We start from the raw sequence: 21586 nt of genomic DNA on the forward strand, positions 1-21586 counted from the left end.
TGTTTTTCAGTAACAATCTGGTAGATCTAACAGTCTCAGAAAAAAGTTGTATTAAACTGTGGTGTATACATTTTAAAAATAAAGCAGTCTAAAGCCTTTTCCAGAGTTAATACCTGGTTTACAGGAAAATGACCATTTATAATTGTTTCAGTTTTTCAGTTTGCTGTTATCTCCATTTAACTATAAAAAAAATTCCTTCCAGTAGCACCTTAAAGACCAACTAAGTTAGTTCTTGGTATGAGCTTTCGTGTGCATGCACACTTCTTCAGATACACTGAAACAGAAGTTGCCAGATCCTTCTATATAGTGAGAAGGTGGGGAGGGGTATTACTCAGAAGGGTGGTGGGAATGGGAGATAGGCAGATAGCTGAGAGAGCCTGTTGACGACTCTTAACGACTGTAATAGGTCTTACAGGAAAAGGCAAGGGGTGAGAAGGTGAGAAATTGTTTAGTCATGTATAGTGAGATAAGAATCCAATGTCTTTGTTCAGCCCAGGTCTCTCCATGGTTTTAAGTTTGGTAATGAGTTGTAATTCAGCAGCTTCTCTTTCCAGTCTATTTCTGAAATTCCTTTGTAGTAAAACAGCTACTTTGAGATCTTGTATAGAATGTCCTGGGAGATTGAAGTGTTCTCCTACTGGTTTCTCTGTTTTGTGATTCTTGATGTCAGATTTATGTCCATTTATTCTTTGGCAACTCCATTTAACTAGTGCACTTTGAAAGTCTTACTTAGATTATGGGTTCTGTTCCTTTCTTAGGGTTAGTTTGATAAAAATCTGAATATTTTTGTTTGTTGCTTTAGAAGCCAAAATGTGGCTGTATTAAAATGTAAAGAGAAAATCAAATTCATACTCCCAGCCTGTTGAACCACCTTGTGTTATAGCATACTCAGAAGAGATCAAGAAGGAACAGATGTTTAAAAGAATGTATAAGAAGAGGAAATCATAAGCACCTGACCTACATACCACACAACACAGATAGGCCGTGCGATGAACCATAAACCCAGGAACTGCTTAGTGTGTGACAAAGGAATCTGATGAAAATAAGGGTCTGGCTTCTTTTGCGGGGATAACTGCTTATATCTTTTTTGGGGCCCTTCCTGTTGGAGGACACAGACCTGTCATCATCCTCTGATTCAGTTGACGAGTCCTTTGCAGTACAGCTATTTCCACAGCCATGCAGAAACCAAAGACGGTGAGGACCCTTCAACCAGACAGCCAGCTATCTCCTTCAGGGAGACAGAGCTTACCACACTCCAGGTCTGTCCAGGCTACATTAGGCTTCAGTTGGTTTTAGCTCCATGCAGAGACATCTTCTGTGGCTTCTAGGAGAACGTCTTAGACAGCACAGGTCCACTGGAGTTGTCCAAGGTCCTGTTCTTGTTTGTACTCTGCTTTGACTTGGATTGGACACAAAACTGGACAGGCCCTAGGAAATTTAATCCTTAAGAGGCTGAAGATCTCATATCCCATGACTCTTAGTTCTGTAACTTGGATTCACTTTCATTCCATTGCTCTGATTAAAAGTATGCTTCTTATGACTTTACTTCACATAAAAATGTGCATGGTCTTCTAACACAAAGCTTCATACTTAAAATGCCCCCTTCTGGATACTAACTAAATTTGTTTTGACCGACTAAGTGTGCTGGATTGGATCTTGTCCTGTCCACCTTCAGTGCTATCTAAATTTCCTCGGACTTTCAAAATGCAAAATTTAAAAGCAATATTTCATTTGTTACCAGAAAACTAAAGCCATAGGTAAGTGGTCTTGTAATGTTCATCTAATTTTCCAGTTGGTAGGAGTTTTATTCCCATGATTTATGTTCAGCTTTGTGGCTTAATTTTGGAACCACAACATCCAGACCATAATATTACACATTTGCATTCATTCTGCCAAATGCCTCAAACATGGCACACACATAGGTTGGTCTACTTTCAAGTGAAGTTAGCAATAAAAACGCATATAATGCACTTGTCAGATAACTTAATTTTTTCACAATCTCTACATATAGGGTATTTTGACCTGTCTTACAAACATACTTCTCAGGTGTATCTAGGATTCTTTCTTGTTTTCTTCCAGGTGCATATACTTTCCATTCAGTCAGTTAAAACAAATTTATGGCACATACGAATATATTTTGACACTCACACTACAAACCTGTATTTCTGAGAGTCTTAGGAGATCAATTTAAGCACCCACAATTGGTGGAAAATGCTGATCTGTTCTTTACCTGGGGTATCACTGACTGCTAAAGCATATGCTGCTCATTTGAAAAATGTGCACCTTCTAGATATAATATACAGTTCACTAAATCAGCCAGGTTAGAAACTGCCAAGGGAACTACAGATATGAGAGTCTCCAGAGAGTTTCTGACCCAGTCATCATGTTTCTGGTAAACTGAATGCTATTAAGGCACATCTCAGGGCAATCTTATACATGTCTACTGAGAAGCAAGCCCTCTGAGTTCAGCGGGACTTACTCCAAGGTACATCAGTATAGAACGTCAGCTTGAGAGGTAGTTTTTCTTTAAGTTCAATATACTTGACTTTAATCTCAATATTTTGTGTAGTATGACTAGTTAGTACTGATGAAAGGTTACAGTGCAAAGTCTTGCTCTTCTTCAGTCTTAGTGTAAGTATAGCCAAGACTTCCAATTCCAATCTGATAACTAAACTCCCTCTCTTCCTTTTGTCCACATTAAGAAAAGCACTCCTGTAAAACAGCAGTGTCAGATGTCCTAATAGGATACTTTCCTGGGCTCCAATTGCTGACATTAACCTGCAGTCCGTTTTGTTTTCAAGGAAACTGTGAATGGAATGTTTGGCCTTTTAACCTCAGCATCATCTCTTTTTGCTTCATCATTTTTAGCACTCAGGCAGTGCAAGCTTATGCATGGTTACTTAGAAGTAAGTCCTAATAAGTTCAATGAGGCTTTCTTCCATGTTGGTGTGCATAGGAACAGGCTTAAACTGCAAGTAGGTCTGTGCTGGATCTCAAGAGATACATCTCATCCAAGGTTACTACCTCCCACATTGAAAAATAAACTGTTGTTTAAATTATGGCTGATAAATAGTTATCCAGCCTTTCCTTTAAGTGGCAAATCATCAAGACTTCATTATTACATCTTACACGAACTTACCTTCCTATAACTTAAAACTGTTATGTTTCTATACATGACAACTGCAACAAAGTCTTCTATATATTTGCTAGTGCATTTGTAACGTGGGTGGCGCTGTGGGTTAAACCACAGAGCCTAGGACTTGCCAATCAGAAGGTCGGCGGTTCTAATCCCCGCGACGGGGTGAGCTCCCGTCACTCGGTCCCTGCTCCTGCCAACCTAGCAGTTCAAAAGCACGTCAAAGTGCAAGTAGATAAATAGGTACCGCTCCGACAGCAAGGTGAGCGGTGTTTCCGTGCGCTGCTCTGGTTCGCCAGAAGTGGCTTAGTCATGCTGGCCACATGACCCGGAAGCTGTACGCCGGCTCCCTCAGCCAATAAAGCGAGATGAGCGCCGCAACCCCAGAGTCGGTCACAACTGGGCCTAATGGTCAGGGGTCCCTTTACCTTTACCTAAAGTTGTTAAGCCTGAATTTTTTCTTTTATTTTTCATCTGATTCTAACACTCTTATGATATAGATTACCTTTTACATTCAGTAGTTTATGTATGCTTTTGTGAAATGAGAAATCTAAAAGTGCTTCAATATTTATAAGAAAGATAATCAAACTCTTCTTAAACATTTTAAAATGCAAAGATTATACTAAATATCACCGTGCAACACCATTTGCTAAAGATTCTTCTGAATGATCAGAGCAAGCAAAAGCATTATTTAGCTACAAGGTTCTTATAGACGTGCTCCATTGGCTGTGGCATTCTGCCTGCTATTGTATACTCCAAAAATTGGTCTGGAAGAAAGAAGTTCATTCTAACACCCATTTCTCTTCAGGGGAGCTTACCTCATGTTCTGAGAACTGGGGCTTTTAAAATGTCACTTATTTTAGATGTAAATTGATTTCAGGATTTTACATAAATACTCAAAATTGATATGTTACAGAAAGATACTGCATAAAGCACTGGAAGAAAAGCATTTCCTATCAAATTACAGCTAAACCACAAATATACTGGCTTTTCAAGCTGGCATGCTACTGTGGACGACTAATCAACCATAATTTTAAAGAGACAATGAAGAAATATCGCTGACTATCAATATATAAACCTTTGTTTCTTGGCTGGTTTAGAGAGCGATTGACAAGAAAAAGTGATAGATGGAAGGGCTGGATGAGGAAGGTTTCTAATGAACTTCCTCCTGAATCATCTCTGTCTCTAAAAGGATGTGCCAGCACACCACAGAAACTGAAGCAGGAATGAAAGAGGAGCTGAAATCTGTCAGGAATGAATGGGGTGCTGAAATTGTTCATTGTGTTCCCAGGGCTCAGTAAGCAAGTTTAACCCTTCTTCAATGGATGGGTTTGATTTGTGTACATACAGTGGTGTGCTGATGTTTCCTGTGCCTTTGGGGGATACATCAATTGGTGTGGCCTCTGCCAAATCACGCAGCTGTGACCAGCTAGCGGGCTGCCTCTCTCTTTCTCCTGTTCAGACTGGTTGTGGAATTTAACTCATTTTACACAACTTTCCAGGAGAAATCTGGAGCAACTTCCCTCCCTGCAATTTGCCTGTGAGTTTTTCCCCTCAAGGGAGTACGAAATCTTTTGAAATGAAAATGAAGCAGGCTCGCTGGTAGCTACATAGTTCAGTCTTTGTAGTGCTGTGGTATGTGGGAAATTGAGGGGCAGCTATTAGTTCCCCAGTGCCTGAACTACGAACATTTGTGAGCAATATTTGGGAAGAAAGAACTGTATTTATCCCCCCCCATCAATCACTTTAGGATACTACAGGGCAATTTGACAGTTTCTAAAGAGGTGCTATCCAATCACTGAATGTAATAATAAATGAGGGTATCTTGAATAAATTACTGCACTTGGTGATGACCCGCCCCCCGCCGCCACCATACTTGACTCTCTGTAAACTGCTCAGAGATTTATATAAATAATACTACGCCAGCCAGATTTCTTGCTAGAGGATTCTCTGCATTTAAACCACTCCTACTCCTTATTTCTGTACGCCAAGGTGGGTAGGAGTTCTTAGCAATTCACAGAGAATAGTAAATTATTGTAACTCTAAGTTCACTGTTGTTGCTACTTATAGATGGCTTTCCACTCTACAGCAGTTCAAGTATATCTAAGGAAACTTCAAGTTAACATTCCAAAGTGTGGTTCTATTTCCCTCTTGAACAGATGGTAAGGTTATAGGGAGTTGTAGGTTACAGTATCCTCATCATTTCAGTCCATTTTGTTAAGAAGAGAAAGCTGTCATAAGCAGGGCATGTCCAATGAAGCTGGTCAATCAAAGTAATACTGAGTTCAACAGGGCTGATTATTATAACCACTGGTGGTGTGGAACATGCTCCAGAAACATGGCCATTTACAGAGAGTCATCCACGACTGGACCTAATGGTCAGAGTTACCTTTATCTTTTTAACCAATTACAGTAAACCCACAGTGAGATCATGCCTAAGGCCAAAATCGTGTATAGCCAAATGGCAGGTGTGTGCAATGGCAGGTGGGATTGCCAGAGTCTTTCTTCCTGGATGCCCACCTCTTTTCTTTTCTTTTTTAAAGTCCCCCCCCCAAGCGTATGAAGCTGAATGTGCACAACTTAAATGTGCTTAAGTTGCCAGTTTACTGTATATGCTTTGAGACAGTTGACATTAACCTAGGTCTCCAAATCAAGAAGTAACTATAATTCCTTAAACTTACATTTTTTAAATTTGCTGGAAATAACAGATTTACAACCACTCCTCTTTAGGCTACCATTCCAGCTTCCTAGTCCTTTGATTCCTATCCAACTGATATGAAGTACAAAGAAGAGAGAGAGAGACCAAAGAAGAAAAGCAGAGGCAGGGGGAAGAAGAGTAAGAAATGAGGGGAAATGATGATCAAATCTCCCTTTTATTTTAGGAGCTCATTTTCACAATTCTCCAGAAACATGTAACTTTTAAAATTGAACATCAGGTGAATTTAATATACTATAAAATATTTATTTTATTTTATAGCAATATCAAACACTTCTTCCAAGCACTGCTCAATATTGGAGAGTTTTCATTTCATTTCAGTGTTGGGAGGATTATTCTCACAACCACTAACCTAGCAATCCATTCACTGTATTTCTTTGGGAGTGCCCAGATGGCTGATATGTATCCAAATATTAAACGATTTAAGGTAAGAGTTAGATCCTGCGGATAAGGTAATGTTTATGCAATCTCCCACTACTTTCCAGACTGGTGAGATGACAGGGCAGTGCCAGAACATATGGGATAAATTAGCCTGTGGCTTGTCACACTTCCAACAGAGATCATTTGTAGTCAACCTCAACCTCAAGAAACTTACTCAGGGAAGAACAAATTCTCAGTAAAACTTTCTGCTGAATTAACCGAAGTTGCATATCAACAGCAGACAATTTAACTAATGTTTTTCATCTTATTTGTTCACTCAGTTTTAATTGTAGATGGTCTGTACCGGGCCTGATTGGTTTGTGTATATTTATTTATTTAGGTATTTTTATTCTGCCTTTCAGGGCTGGAAGAACCCCCAAGGCAATTTACAGTTAAGATTATATAAACAACTTTAAACTATCCATCCAAAATACCATAGATAAAAGCAGAAGTAAAAATGATAGAGCAGCAAGCGAATTCAATTAAAATCTGTTTGGAATAGGCAGGTTTTAAGGCCCTTTTGAACACAATCAAAGAGGGGGTGAAACTCACATCCTTTAGGAGGGCGTTCCATAGTGATGGGGCCACTACCAAGATACAAACTTATAAATGAAACAATCAGACATAATACTGATCATCTATAGCAGCCACGTCCAATCTGGTGCCTTCCAGACGTTTTAGACTACAATTCCCATCAGCTTCAGCCAGCATAGACTGTGTTCAGGGATAATGGGAGTTGTAGTTTAGCCACATCTGAAGGAAACTAGACAGGGAAAAGCTACAGATCTATAGATTCTTATTGCTGTGATTGTTTTTTTAGCACTTGTAGATTTTAGAAGCACTAGCGACTAAATGTACCTTTATTTATGTAACATATATTTATACCTTGAATCAAAATGTCCAGGGTAGTTTACAATGACTAATAAACACACAGTGAAAGTAAATGCTAAAAATAATTACCGGGGGAAGGCAGAGGTGGAGAGACCAGATGTTAAAAGCCAGGGAGCAAAAAAACACCAACGCTTTGAATTGTATTCAGAAATTATAAGAACTGTTCATTATGAGAACAAATGTTTAAGGATTAGTAGCTGAGTTTAATTTCTTTCCTCTTGCCTCCTTGTCCCTTTCCCCTTGTGTGCTGTGTTGTTGTTTTTTTAGATTGTAAGCCTGCAGACAGAGAGTGTCTTGCTTTTATTGACTGCATGCAAGCCATACTGGTAACCTACTTGGTTGAAGAGCAGGGTACAAATGCTCCAAATAAATTGACCTGAAGCCACCTGCAGACATTGAGCCACAATAGATAAGGGGCTAATGAGCTTAATCTTTCTCACACCGCCCTATTCTTATTTTGAAATCCCATAGCTGTGAGACACCCCCTGAACCTTACAAACTGGAGAGTAACTGCAGGATGATGGCATAATTAAAGAAAGAAAACAAGCCAGCTCACCTTGCAGGGATGGAGAATGCAGGGCCCTCTTCAGGAAGGCCAAAAGGGGCAAGAAAACTGCTTGTCTTTCTTTGCTGGTTTCACCAACGCTGTCAGCTTTGTAGATGTGGCAAGAATTCTGTTTGGCAGTCACCATCTTCTGATGTTATATGATGACCTAGAACACAGTTCCCTTGTCTGCCTGTGGGTGCCAGTATACCTGCCAGTTCCTCCTATGGCAAACACACAGAGTCTTGAATATCCCCTCAGAAATCTGCAGTGCACAAGGTCAGATACCCACCTTTCCTTCTGTTCTGCACAGAGAAGAGGTACAAAGAGCTTCTCTCTGTGAGCTAGCGCAAAGACCATTTCTTTCCATTGATGGGGCAGCTGACGCGGGGACATGTCTGCATCCCTTGGTGGTCCTGTTTCTTTTCTCTGCTCTTTCAGATGTGGCAGCCATTTTGTGACTGGCCCCCATGTCACGTTCTCAAAATTCTAAATGTGTCCACTGGCTAAAAACAGTTGGCAACCTCTGACATTGGATCATTTCCAGGCTACTCTGTCAGATTTTGTGTTTCTGAATGTGTTCAAAACAACCTCACATTCAGCATGGCATGGCGTTTGCAATTAAAATTAATTTCACCATAGCACCAACTAGTAAAAAAAAGCATTAAAAACCTAGTATCTTCTGTGCAACAACCAGCAAATTGCTCGTGGAGGCAAGCAGGTCTAACAAATACCTAAATCATGCTCTGTTTTATGTTTCCATCCCCAGGAGGTTTTACTGAAACAAAACATAAGCTCACATCAATACAGGACCTTCAAGGACGGTGTGTAAAAGCCTCTTGGAAAGAAGTCATGGCAGTATTTGCTCCAGTGCTTTACGAAAAACATATGAGCGCAGCATAATTATTAAGAGAACAACAAGGGAAAGCTTTTCTCTGGTTATGGTTGTGGGGACAGTTTAGTTCTGAAAACCTTGAAGGGCACATGAGTCATGCTTTGGGGCTGAATTTGCAAAGCAAAGATCAATTCCTACATTTCAACAATATAAAAAACAAAGCAGCATCAATGATTTCAAAGTCCACTACTGAAGATTTTAATCGCACACTGACATATTACGTTTTGTGAATCATATGTTTTGTGCAATACAGACAACTTGTAACTTAAACACATGCAAGTTGCACAATTTCAACTTTACATGCTTGATGGCCGGCCGGCTGAAACTGCACAAATTAAGCACATGGGAGGCAGAAAGCTTAAAAGCTCTCAAGTCTGTTTACCAGGCCCTTGGAGGCTCTCGTGAGTTCTCAGATGGAAAAGCCCTGCACAAAAAGAGCTTTTAAGCCTTCTGCATGTTTAATCTATTTTTTGTTCTCGCTTAGCTTGGTGAACTATACAAACTATAATTCTTCTTTTTTGCTTTTACTTTAATGGACCAGATGAGGCTAGTTCCCAGTGGTTCAAGGTGTTTGCAAACATCTTTTGAAATGGAAAAAAGAAAAGTGACAGTGAATCAAACAGCTTTTAAAGTTTCGTTTTCACTTTGCTTATTATCAAACACACATCTAGTTTTTAGGTGTGCTTTTGAGGATCCCTTGAAATTGCATCTAGCTTTTTTGTCCATCATCTGGACATTAGAAGGAAGACTGCAAAAGCCGTAGGCTGAACTGACACAAGAGCTATTCCAAAGGGAAGGAAAATATGCAGTTGGGTGAGGGTTCATCAGAGCAAGTGGGGCACTGTCCCACCAAGCTCAGTCTCCCCTCAGCCAGCCCCAACTTGTCTGATTTCTTAATTACAACCTGTCCAAAGGGTGGAACTGTCAGCATTTTCCTCCACAATCTCAGTGCTGTCCTTGTCGAACTCAGCCGTGAAATGGACGGGAGCAAAGTTAGAATTAGCTGCCTCTACCTGTCACAGGGTCTGGCTCTACTTCCTGCAACTGTCCCATCTTTCATTTACTTACTAGCGTGGAATAACAATGGTTAGCAGTGCAAAGTTTTGTTGGACAAAAATTTTGGTTCTTCTCAGTTATCAAATCTTAAATTCATTTCTGCAATCTTTTTTTTTTAAAAAAAGAAAAATCCTCATGAAAATGTGTAAGCATTTTAGCACAACTTTTTGCAAGCAACTTTGACTAAGACACATTATTGCATGCAATTCCCTCAAGTGTTTTTTTTTTAATGTTGCTTGCATCACTGTGTAATGCAGAATTTCCCCTACACACTTTGGTTTTAGACGTGCATTGCAAAATTCAAAGAATTAGGATTATTATTTTTTTATAGCACAACTGTGTTTTGGTTCACATGCTGATTCAATAACTGTGAATCAGGTAGCTTTTCATAAAAATACAAGCAAAATCTAATTTATCTCCTATTCCCTAGTGGTAAGCAGAGACCTTCCCCCCTCTTCTCCTTCTCCCTTTCTGTCAGACACTGGGACTTAAAGAGCAACCCAGGGCTTGAACTTTATCAGGGCTCTTTAAGTCTTGATGCCTGACAAACAAGAGGAGGGGAGGAAGGAGAAAAATGCCCTCTTCCCACTTTCTGCTGTTGTTACCATCACCATGCCCCCTTGCCAGTGTTAACGGAAAAATCCGAGGGCTCTCTTGGACAAAACAAAGACACCAACCAGGATAACTTGGAGCAAAACAGCAGCCTGTAGGCTTGGCCTTTATTGAACTGATGCATCAGGGTGTTCCCCTCACTTGCAGGAGAGAGGAAAGACCCAGAACAATGGGCTGCAAGACCTTATAAAAACTTTTGAAATTCCCCTCCTCTAGCTCAAGCCCACCCCCAGAAACATCATGCATACATTACAGAAAGGAGGGGTTGACATCATGCATTCATTACAGAAAGGAGGGGTTGAGGGAGGAGTTGTGGTGGTAACCTGAGTGTCCTGTCACCTGGCTGGTTCCTCCTTTCCCCCTCCCCATGAGTACTTTCCAGGTGACAATGGGGAGTTTGCAGTTTCCTGCCCCCAGAGGGAAGATCTGATCATTGTCCTTTGTTTCAGCCCGTGGTGAATCCACTGTTCTTTGTGATTTTGATGGTCTTCTGTCTGGGATCATCAGGGTTGACATAGCAACTGGGCAGGGCTCCTGTGGATGTGCTGGGATGGTGAAGGGATTATGGCTGACCAGAAACCAAGCACCCCCCTTTGATCCTTTGATAGTCTTTGTCACATGGAGTAAAAAATGGAACAGTGCAAATCCGATGTATGGTTGATTTTCTATGAATTTATAACAGAAATGTGGCGTATGTAGTGTGTGAGTGTGAGTGTGTGTGAAGTTTGTGCAAACAGAATGATTGGGGTGGGGGGGTTCCTGCTACAGTTCCCCCCTTCGGAGATAAGATTGCAAAGGTGGCTACTTTGCAATCCTTTTCTCCGCACAATTTAAGGTGGTAAATAATAACCTGGTATTCTCCGTCCCAGATGTGTGTGTCCATGTGAACCTGAAAGGGACTTGGATATCATGCTACTTTAAGGATATTTGCATGGAAATATAATGGTGTAACAGTGCACTGCTCAGTTACTTGTGGTATTCTAGCACCTTGGAAGAAATATTTTCTCAATAGTGATCTATGCTTTTCATTTAGGCAGGAAGGTCCACTAATGACTGAAAAGTGCAGTTTGCTTCCCCCCCGCCATTTGTGTGTTCTCAGGTGTCAAGGTAGCTCTTCTGTGGTCTCACATCGGCATGGTGTCGCAGTAGTGGCAATCCCTGGTGAATCCACTTAGGGCTTTCATATTCATCATGTAGCCTGGCACCCACCACAGCTGGCACAGGTTTCGGACACGTCCTGAGAGAAATGTCTTCGCCTTGGCCAAAATCCATGGGATTTCTTATTATTATTACAGGCTCTGGTCTCGCAGATCACTTGCACTTTAAGGACCAAAAAGCTAATTGCAGCCTGGATACACTTGCCCAATTCAAACTGAGTCCAATTTGAATTTATGTGCCCATGGTTCTCAACCTTTCAAACCAGTCTGTAAAGGAAAACCGTTCTTAAAAGGGCACTTTGTCCAAATAAGTCAATTTAACTCTATAAGGGATCATTCCTGCTAAACCAAAGCATGTGCACCTTCATGTATCTTATAAGCTTCTCCTTGGTAAAGCAAGTTTTTGCACATTTTAAAATGGATAGGGAAAGTTGGCAGAGTGCCAGGTGGGACAATGAAATGTGGTTATCTAAACATTGGACTACACAATAGTGTGAGCTATCAGAAAGTATAAAATGCATGAGAATTGGTGTGCAAGCAATAAGACATTAAACATAAAAATTACACACAAAAATACCCCCCTTGTGGAAGTAACACACTGTCAGACACATTTCAACATTCCTACATAATAACACTTAATACAAAACAAACTAATTAAATATCAGTTGCATATCTTGACACAATTGTGATCTTTTACGCATGTATCTTTTGAATCCTGGAGCACAGAGGCTTGAGGTTCAAGTGAAAAGATGTCCTTGCAAGTCAACTCCACCCCCCTTTGTCAGGCCCACTCCCCATCAGTCTATATCCTTTGAAAGAGATAGCTGTGGGCACTTTGAAAACTCTGGCGTTGCAGGTCTTGTGATGGCGAAGGGGTTGGGTTGTTGCTGCTTTTCATCATTGCACATCTGTAGAAGTGATATCCTGTAAGGGGCAGGGTTTTGGGGCGACTTAAAACCACAGTTAGACAAGAAGGATGTCCTCCAGTTTTCATGGGAAGCTGCAAATAATAAAAAATCTTAGCACATTAAGCGTTTCATTCATTCCAATATTATTATCACATTTTCCTATAACTACTGTTATTATCTGCCAAGTTCGTTTGCTGGAACTGTAAAAAATACAAGGTTAAGATAATAATGAAACACACACAATGACTTATGAGGAACGAAAAATAAATAAATGCTAAGACACACAATTTTAAGAAATCTGAAGTAACAATGAAAATAAAAGAGTGTTTCTTGAAGTGACAACATCGGCTATAGGACAATACTGGAAAATGACTTAATACCAAGGAAAAAATGAATGGCAATTTAAAGTTGTGCAAGTACCTTGCACTAGCCAAGATGACAGAATTAATAAGAAATGCTCAGGCAAAAAGGTAAACAAATACCATTCCACAAACAATGTTTGGTTGTGCTTCGATTAACTTCATAGACATCATGGAGAGACAGATTAAATAAATGAAAACAGATTATTTGTAAGTGTCAAAGCCACAAAGAGATGGAAGTCAAACTGTAGCAGGGATTCAGACTTGTTTCACAGAACAGAAAGAAAGTTGCTGTGGGAGGAAAAAGGGACAAACACTTTGTTATCGGGGTTCACATATCCTGTTAAAAGGGAAAATTATTTCATGTGAGAAGTCTGTCAGGAAATGCTGTTCCTAAAATTCCCATTGAGGGGGGGAATGCTTTGATATTTACCTGTGAAAAGAATTTGGCATGTTAAGATTTGGAACCTGGAAAGCTCTTGACTTTTTGATGGGCTAGTTTTTTTTGTTTTTTTTTTGTTTGGTTTTTTTTAGCCTTTTGTCTTAAATAGCCCCTGGAGCAAAGACAGATTAAGGGTGATTTCCCTCAATGGTTCCTCAATGGTTCCGAGTTTTCTTTTACATTTGGAAGAAACCTCCTCTCCCCCCTTACAGTTCCCCCCTTCCTCTCTCTCTCTCTTCTTTAGCTGATCTAGCCTCTGTGCATGTGCAGAGTTCATGTCTCAGCAAACCTTTTATACTATTGAAAATGTTGCATCCTTTGGCTAACTTACCATATGAATAAGGGAAAGGAAGGGTAAGGAGTAGATTTTGAAAACAGGGTTTGATTTTAAACAAAAAAAGAGAAACTCAGCAATTTAAGTATTCACCAAAGCTAGCAATTTCAGCCCAAGCAAACTGAGACTGCTTCCTTTATGTACAGGAAAGGGCTAACATCCCTCTGGCCATTCGCGGAACAATCAACCGCTCTCTTATTTATGAGTAAAAATGGCCAGAGTTAGAATTCATAGGATTTTTTAACATTCCTAGTCATTTTAGCCTTACCATTTGCAGACAAATTTTTCTGCCCTTTATTTACAGGATGGATGGTCAAGGCGTCTATGTATTGAGTTGATTTTGAGGTCTGATTTTTAAATAGTAGACAAAATGATAAACACTGTAATCACCCAAATGCTTGATGTTACCAGTTGTGCTTCAAAACAAAGCTAGGCTGAATTTCAACTCCATTACCACACCAGAATTTAAGAATTACCCTCCAATGCTTGCAGACACATGGTCTTCCACACAGCCACAAATTGGGAGAGTTGAAAGGGACCCTGGGGTCATCTAGTCCAACCCTCCAAAATATAGGGTTCACAGCAAGATTTCGCAGCAAGATTTGTATTACCAGAGAGAGACACACATACTTATGTACACAGACACAACTGGGGAAGAGACCACAAGCCATGCGCCTATCATGTACTAAGGAAGAGGAAAATAAAAGTTCATAACTTTACACAGAACCCTTTTTGCAGATCTTGAGATAGTTTGAGTGAGTTTGAAATGATATTTAAGGAAGAAGTGAACAGTTTTCGTAAGATAGGGAGAGGATCTCTTATAAAGCACAGTTAAAGCAGCCCTAGATTTGATTTTTGATTTTTTTTAAAAGGGAATACACAAGTGTTGCCCCCTCCCCTCTTTGCAGTTTCCTTTAAAGGAAGCTTACTCGGGAGTAAATTTACCTGGCACAGAAGTAAGAAGGGAGAAAACAACTGAAAGAGGCAGAGTGAAACAGGGGGGGGGCATTTTCTAACAAAAGAGGCCATGAAGTCTTATAGAGACTGATATCAGGAGCCTTACAATAACTCTTCTGTCCAACCAAATCAAAGTTAAAACTGGACTCAAATATTTTTTCTTAGAATGAACACCATACTTTTATAGGCATACGCTTAATGAAATACATACACTGCATTTTAGCTTGAGAGAGCAGTTGTGCTCAACTAGGCTTTTGCAGCAGAAACATTAGGTTAACTTCTCCTTCCAAAATAGACTGGAGCAAACTCAAAAGTTACAACAAACATCATTTACCATTAGACTTAAAATCACCCTCCTCACTTAAAACTAGAAGAAAGAGGTGGGGTAATCCCCCTTTCAGAACACAAGTAGCACGTATACAGGATTTCACCACTTGGGAGGGAAACTCTCTTTTAGAGCCTCTCTCAAATAACAAACATTTGCACACTCCATTCTCCATTTTGTTTTGTTTTAAGATCGATAGGCGCAACATGGCTTCCTTAGATTTAAAATTTTGAAGCAAGCTTGCAATTTAAAACTATGTGCATTTAAGAACAGTCTGTGGATGCCAAGGCCAATGTAAATACAAACCCTTGAAATATTTCTAAATCTTTGAATACATCTCTTATTCATTTTTTTTTTTTTTTAGTCCTCTCTGGGGCAAAAGGCTTCATGGAAGCTTTGTTGCCAGGAGGAGTCCAGCTAGGGTGTTTAGTGAGCTCCCATTCTCTCATATGTTATTATTGGGGGGTTTTTTTCGTTAACGAAGTACGCTAAAGACAGAAAGAGTGGAAACACACACACAAGGGAGGAAAGGCAATGGGAAAGAAAGGGGGGACAGAAAAAAATATCCTTTCAGTACTCAAAGTACCCTTGACTAACACAATTCCTACATATCTACAAGCTTCAAACTCATTTCAAGAAATCTTATACATGAACTAAAACTTCAGCCACGGGACTCCTTGCCCGAGAAAACTTCAGTTACGGGACACCTTGGCCCGTCTGCCACGGGACACCTTGGCCCGAGAAAGTTTCAGTCACGGGACACCTTGGCCCGTCTGCCACGGGACACCTTGCCCGAGAAAACTTCAGCCACAAAACTAAAATTCCTTTTCCTCAGCGCTGCTTCACAAGACTAATCCTAGTGTGGGGCCCCACTTCGTGAACCGCCCCTTCTACCCTCCACAACAGCCTCCTGCCTAGCCTTTGAGACTAAGTTTGGGCTCCCTACTGGACGCCTGCGCTGTGCAGTGCCAGATTGGGGGTCCGAGAAAACAAAGTTTTGAAAGGGGAGCAAACGACCTTGCGTTCTCGCATACCCAGGTCATCCCTAACAAAGGTCACCAGGCAGGAGGGGCAGCTTCATTTGCAGAGTTAGGGTAGGTGGAGAGTAAGAGAATACTTGAAAGACTCCTCTGGACGACTCCGAGAGAGGGATGTCAGAGAAACAGTAAAAGAGCCACGCTTTCCCGGACTCAATTCCAAGACGGAAAACGGGGGAGAAAAGAGATAGAGAGATTAAGATGTTCCTGGACGACCCCGGGGGGGAACATCGGAAAACAGCAAAAGGTACCACAATTTCCCCGGCCACACACCGTGTAAGAAATTGAGGGGAGAGAAAGAGAAAGGTTTTGGCGTACCCAGACGACTCTGAGAGGTATGCGCCACACAGTAAAGTTCCGCGATCTCCCTGGCCACTTTCCGAAGGGGAGAATCGGGTTAGAAAAGGGTAAAGTTAGAGCGCACCCGGCCGACTCCGAGGGGCTACGCCAGAAATGAAAGAAGGAAAGTCTGGCTGTCGTGGGGTCGTTACTTTTCCACCCCCCTCCCAATGCATTTACTTCAAACCATACTCACGTTCGAAGATGTCCCCCGCAAATCCCAGGATCCTTTTCTTTTTAGCCGGCTTGACCTCGCCTTTGCTCCCCTGGTTGAGCTTTTGGTGACGATTGATTACCGCCCGCAAAGAGGAGGCAGGGAGAGGAAGAAGGATCCCTGGGCTAAGGTTGCCCAGTGGCGCCCGATCCCTTCTATCTCCCCTCTCACCTTTACAGGAGAACCAAGTGTCCCTGAGTCGCGGTCGCCAACTGTTAACGGAAAAATCCGAGGGCTCTCTTGGACAAAACAAAGACACCAACCAGGATAACTTGGAGCAAAACAGCAGCCTGTAGGCTTGGCCTTTATTGAACTGATGCATCAGGGTGTTCCCCTCACTTGCAGGAGAGAGGAAAGACCCAGAACAATGGGCTGCAAGACCTTATAAAAACTTTTGAAATTCCCCTCCTCTAGCTCAAGCCCACCCCCAGAAACATCATGCATACATTACAGAAAGGAGGGGTTGACATCATGCATTCATTACAGAAAGGAGGGGTTGAGGGAGGAGTTGTGGTGGTAACCTGAGTGTCCTGTCACCTGGCTGGTTCCTCCTTTCCCCCTCCCCATGAGTACTTTCCAGGTGACAATGGGGAGTTTGCAGTTTCCTGCCCCCAGAGGGAAGATCTGATCATTGTCCTTTGTTTCAGCCCGTGGTGAATCCACTGTTCTTTGTGATTTTGATGGTCTTCTGTCTGGGATCATCAGGGTTGACATAGCAACTGGGCAGGGCTCCTGTGGATGTGCTGGGATGGTGAAGGGATTATGGCTGACCAGAAACCAAGCACCCCCCTTTGATCCTTTGATAGTCTTTGTCACATGGAGTAAAAAATGGAACAGTGCAAATCCGATGTATGGTTGATTTTCTATGAATTTATAACAGAAATGTGGCGTATGTAGTGTGTGAGTGTGAGTGTGTGTGAAGTTTGTGCAAACAGAATGATTGGGGTGGGGGGGTTCCTGCTACACCAGTAAATTAAAAAATGAGTGGGTACAGTGCTCTATAGTGTGTGTGTATATCTATAGTTAAAAGAACATCCTCAGCTTTTAAAATCAGTGCAGGATAAACTAGGGCAGAGTAAACAAATACAGTACATGAAGCACAGCTTTCAGCAATGTGTAATTGTATATGTGGAAAAGCTGGAATACACTGTATATGCAACAGACGCTACCTAAGCTTTAGCTCCGTCAATGGTGCAGTTAGGTAATTCTAGACTTGGAACTTAATGGACTTAAGGGGGCCCCTCTCCCTAGATTGGAAATGTGTATTATTTCAATTACTTCAAAATGTGGTAAGCTAACTGGTGCATTTGGGGCTCCTTTAGTTGCATGGGACTCTGGATGTTTGCCCTGAAGTGCTGCCCTGACAGCGCAACTGAGCTCAGTTTGGTTAGAGAGCTTTCCTAAGCTTATTCAGACAGCAAGGACTGCATAGTTTCCTTACTCCCAAGGTTCACGAGTTTCCCTTGTGGGCTAGCTGAGTCTACTTAGTTCTCTGAATCCTTTTTTTATATATATAAAAGAAAAAAGAAAACCTGCCTTGGGGGGCTTTTACAGAGCTCTTTCTGAGTAGCGATTACTGTCCAGGACTTGGACGAGAAGCAGAGAAACACTTTCAGCTTTTGTACAACCTGCTTAGCCATTCAACAAAAGGTTCTCCTTTATCAAACACACACATTTCAACACACAAAAAATAAAAGATTTACAAAACTCAGTTCACCTCCAAACAAAAGAGAAATCATGCAAACATTCCTTTTTGTATTAGATTAGTTTGTAAAACTAGGTATTTAATTAAATTTTGGTGCTTGGGTCTGGTCCAGCAAGCCACTTAAGCACATCTTGATTTCATCTGCCAGATACATTCCCTTGAAAGCAATCCTAGACTGTAAAGGAGAGCAAGGAAGCCCTATAGATTGAATAAATTCTAGACTGTGGTTTTTGCCAGGGCAAAAGTTTAGTGACATTTTCCTTAGCCACACCTCTTAATAACATGCAGGAGGATACTTATGAGGCAAAAGAGGGTGCCTGCAGAACAATGTAAGCATGGAAATAACTTGCTGCGGTAACAATCCACCTTGGGGGGCTGCAAGCACTGCTTTCTGATTTTGTGGTGGTGGTTGCTGTACCTCTTACATCTGTTTCGACTAGTGAAATGCATAAATTGGTTTGACTGGGCAGACACAATGGAATTCAGTGACTTGAATAATTTTAAGTTGTATGCTCTAACCATTGCCTTACAAAGATCCCTGATCCATTTTCATTCCTGTGCTACAGTTCAGATGTTGGCTAACACTCTCCTCTGGTTCAGAGAGACCCCAGAAACGGCAACTTCTTATACAATCCTATCTGCATCCCTTTCTCTGTTACTAGTATGGTGGGTTAATGTTGCAATTAGTTCAGATTTCATTGTGCTTTTTGAACTTCCTAGGAGGATTTTTAGAAAAAAGCTGTAGTCTTTCCAAGCTTTACCCAATGACTTTTTTTAAGACATGGGAATTTTACCACCAGTCCTTCCTGCTGACAAGGTCACCCTTGCAAGTGGGGGGAGGACTAGTAGCGGGGAGGGCTCACTGGTGACAAGAGAAGCCTTGTAGACTTTATCCTTAAGGCTTGGACACAAATAAGTACGTATACCCCAAAACATCATCTCTTATCAGGGTGCATGGGAATTCCCCCCCCCCCATGCTTCCTAGCCCTATGCACTGGATAGGGAGGAATAGAGAATTGCAACTGCCATGTACCCCGGCAAGAAAGGATACTTTGGAACACCTGGGAGAAAACCATTTCATAAAGGGTCATACTACCACCATCAGCACTATTTACATTTTGTTAATGAGAGATGGAAAAAGTGAGAGATGAAGGGAAGAATAAATGATGAAAAAGTGAACGTGAGAAAAGGCAAAAGACAAAATTAAGGGACAGAAAATGGGCAGACAAATCTAGTCACAAATTAAAAACAGACCCCATGTTGTACAATGGCGTTAAAGAGGGCTCCTAAGTCTAAAAGGTTTACTGAACTCTACAGTACTCTTAGGATAATAATATAAAAATAATACTGCTGAATAACACCCTCAGCATAAAGAGCACTTCACAAAAAATGTTCAGACTGAAATGCAGAAGATGCCTCATTTCTCCACACACTGATGCAAGGGTTTCCAATCTGTATTGTGGGGAACTCCAGGGTTCCTTAGAAGCCTGCCAGCAGCCTGTCAATTAGAAGTTCAGTAATGGGCAGATAAACCTCCCTGAAAAACAGCTTGTCCAGCACTATAGATCTTCCCTTGCAGCGTGCAACTGTAGGGGAATGTGCACCGATTATGTTCTGAGCAGGCTCTCAGTTTCCAGGGGCCAAAAGTGAGGCCGCAGGACTCCTGGCCGGCATCCAGCATGATGTGCGTGCCTAATGCCCTCAATCTTTTGAAACATGTAGACATCAATGTAGAATATCCTTTGAAGGAAGAAAGTTTAAAAAGTAACACAGCACAGATGCATACATTTTAGATCACTGGTAAGTAAAATAAAATAAAAATCCTCTCTCTGGAAGTTAGTATAACAATCAAGTGCCCCAAGAAATCTACTACACCCTGAGTTCAGTTCTATTTTCATTGATATCTGAACTGGTACATGCTTTCCCAAATGTCGCCATTTTCAACAACTGGTATGAAAATCAGTCTGCTTCAACAATAACTCTACTAGTAAATGAAGATACAAAGGTGTTTATATGAAAGTAACTTCCGTACTCTCAGTTTCACCTATTACAAGCTGTTTGTCTGACTCATGGCTATTTCCTTTCCTGACACAAACACATCTCCTTCCTTTTCCTCTACCGGCAGGATATAGTAACTGGGGGTGAAAGTGAACTACTCCTTACTCATACACCACCAACAAAACAAGCAACTGACTGGTGAATGAACCTGACTGCTGAAAAATGTACATATGAACTAGAACTAGATTTCAAAGAGATTACTCAGTCTTAAAGGGCACGGCTTGCGGCTCTGACAGAAAAATAACTTTTAAACCTGAACACTGGAGTCACTGGAGAGGAATATAAATATGAAACTCTATTAGTATTTTAAAGTATTTTCTGGATCTTAAAGATGTGGTTTAAACCAGAATTTGTGTACTACTGCAGATTTTAGGTGACACATTTAGATCCACATTTGAGGATATAATCAGCAATGTGCAAATCCAGGCTTTTGATTCCTCCCTTTATATAAATAACAATACTTACAAAATTAGAATTTCAAACCCAGGATTCTCAAGCATCAGAGACTTTGAGTAAGACTCACTAGGGCTTACTTATCTTTTCCCTTGTTCTCACAATATACTTGAAACGTAGTTCAAAATCTAACTCAACCCTTTGACCAGCCATCCTTGTCTTCAAATTGTTGAGCAGCATTTCTCAAGAGTGAAAGCGGCAATAAAAGAGCCACTGAATAATTGGATTCTTTTCACCACTGAGCACTTCAAGTTTACAAAGGCACAGAAGTCTCCCACTGCAGTGCTCTTGGGCAGCTTGGCGATCTCCTAAAATGATATAAGAGGTGCAGTTTCCCCTCCACCCAAGTCTCACCAAACAATTTTCAGTACTTGTACCGAGACCATGAGATCGAAAGAGACCAGGCAATAGAGCAGCAATTTACATCAACAAAGGGGATTTTGATGCACTCCTCCGAATGAGGCAGCATTACCATGTTAATAGCTTTTTTACTCTCAGCCCTCTTTTCCCTAGGACGCTGGAGACTTTTGCAAATGGAGAACAGTTCCGCTTTCCATTTTAACTACAAACAATAGCAGAGTAGCTCCTTAAACTGCATCAAATAGCAGTCAGTGAAATCTCTAACTAGCCATCCTCTCCTGCCGTTTTTTATTAACCACCAGGCCCAAGGAACAAAAGGGAGAGAAAACAACTTGCAGTTTTAACTCTATCCCCACCTCCAAATCCCCTAGGGATGGCAAGAGGAATTGCCTGCAGAGCCACTAAATCAATTTTCTTTACTATGTTTTGTGTGTGCCTCCTTCCTGTCACCCACAATTAAAGAGGATTCAGGTATGTTTTCTAGTATTGGTTTGTTTGTGGCCTCCTAGTTAACAGAGCTGTGATGGGATCTCCCCTCCCCTCTCCCCTTAAGCTTCATTTTTCAGACAGCTGTTGTTCTTCACTAGTTCCCACACTCATCCACTTGTTCCCTTGTCACATACTTTGAATGTGTTCTCCTCCTGACACTGACTGCCTCACACAATAAT

The 21586-nt window shown here is 41.2% G+C and overlaps 1 protein-coding gene across 19 annotated transcripts in view; it reads right to left on the reverse strand.

Annotated features, from left to right (window-relative positions):
- The window catches only part of RAD51B (RAD51 paralog B), a 403358-nt gene that overhangs the window by 192310 nt on the left and 189462 nt on the right, over nucleotides 1–21586 (reverse strand). The window lies entirely within an intron of this gene.

This window comes from Podarcis bocagei, assembly GCF_964188305.1.
Source record: "Podarcis bocagei genome assembly, chromosome: 1".
Taxonomy (NCBI): Eukaryota; Metazoa; Chordata; class Lepidosauria; order Squamata; family Lacertidae; genus Podarcis; species Podarcis bocagei.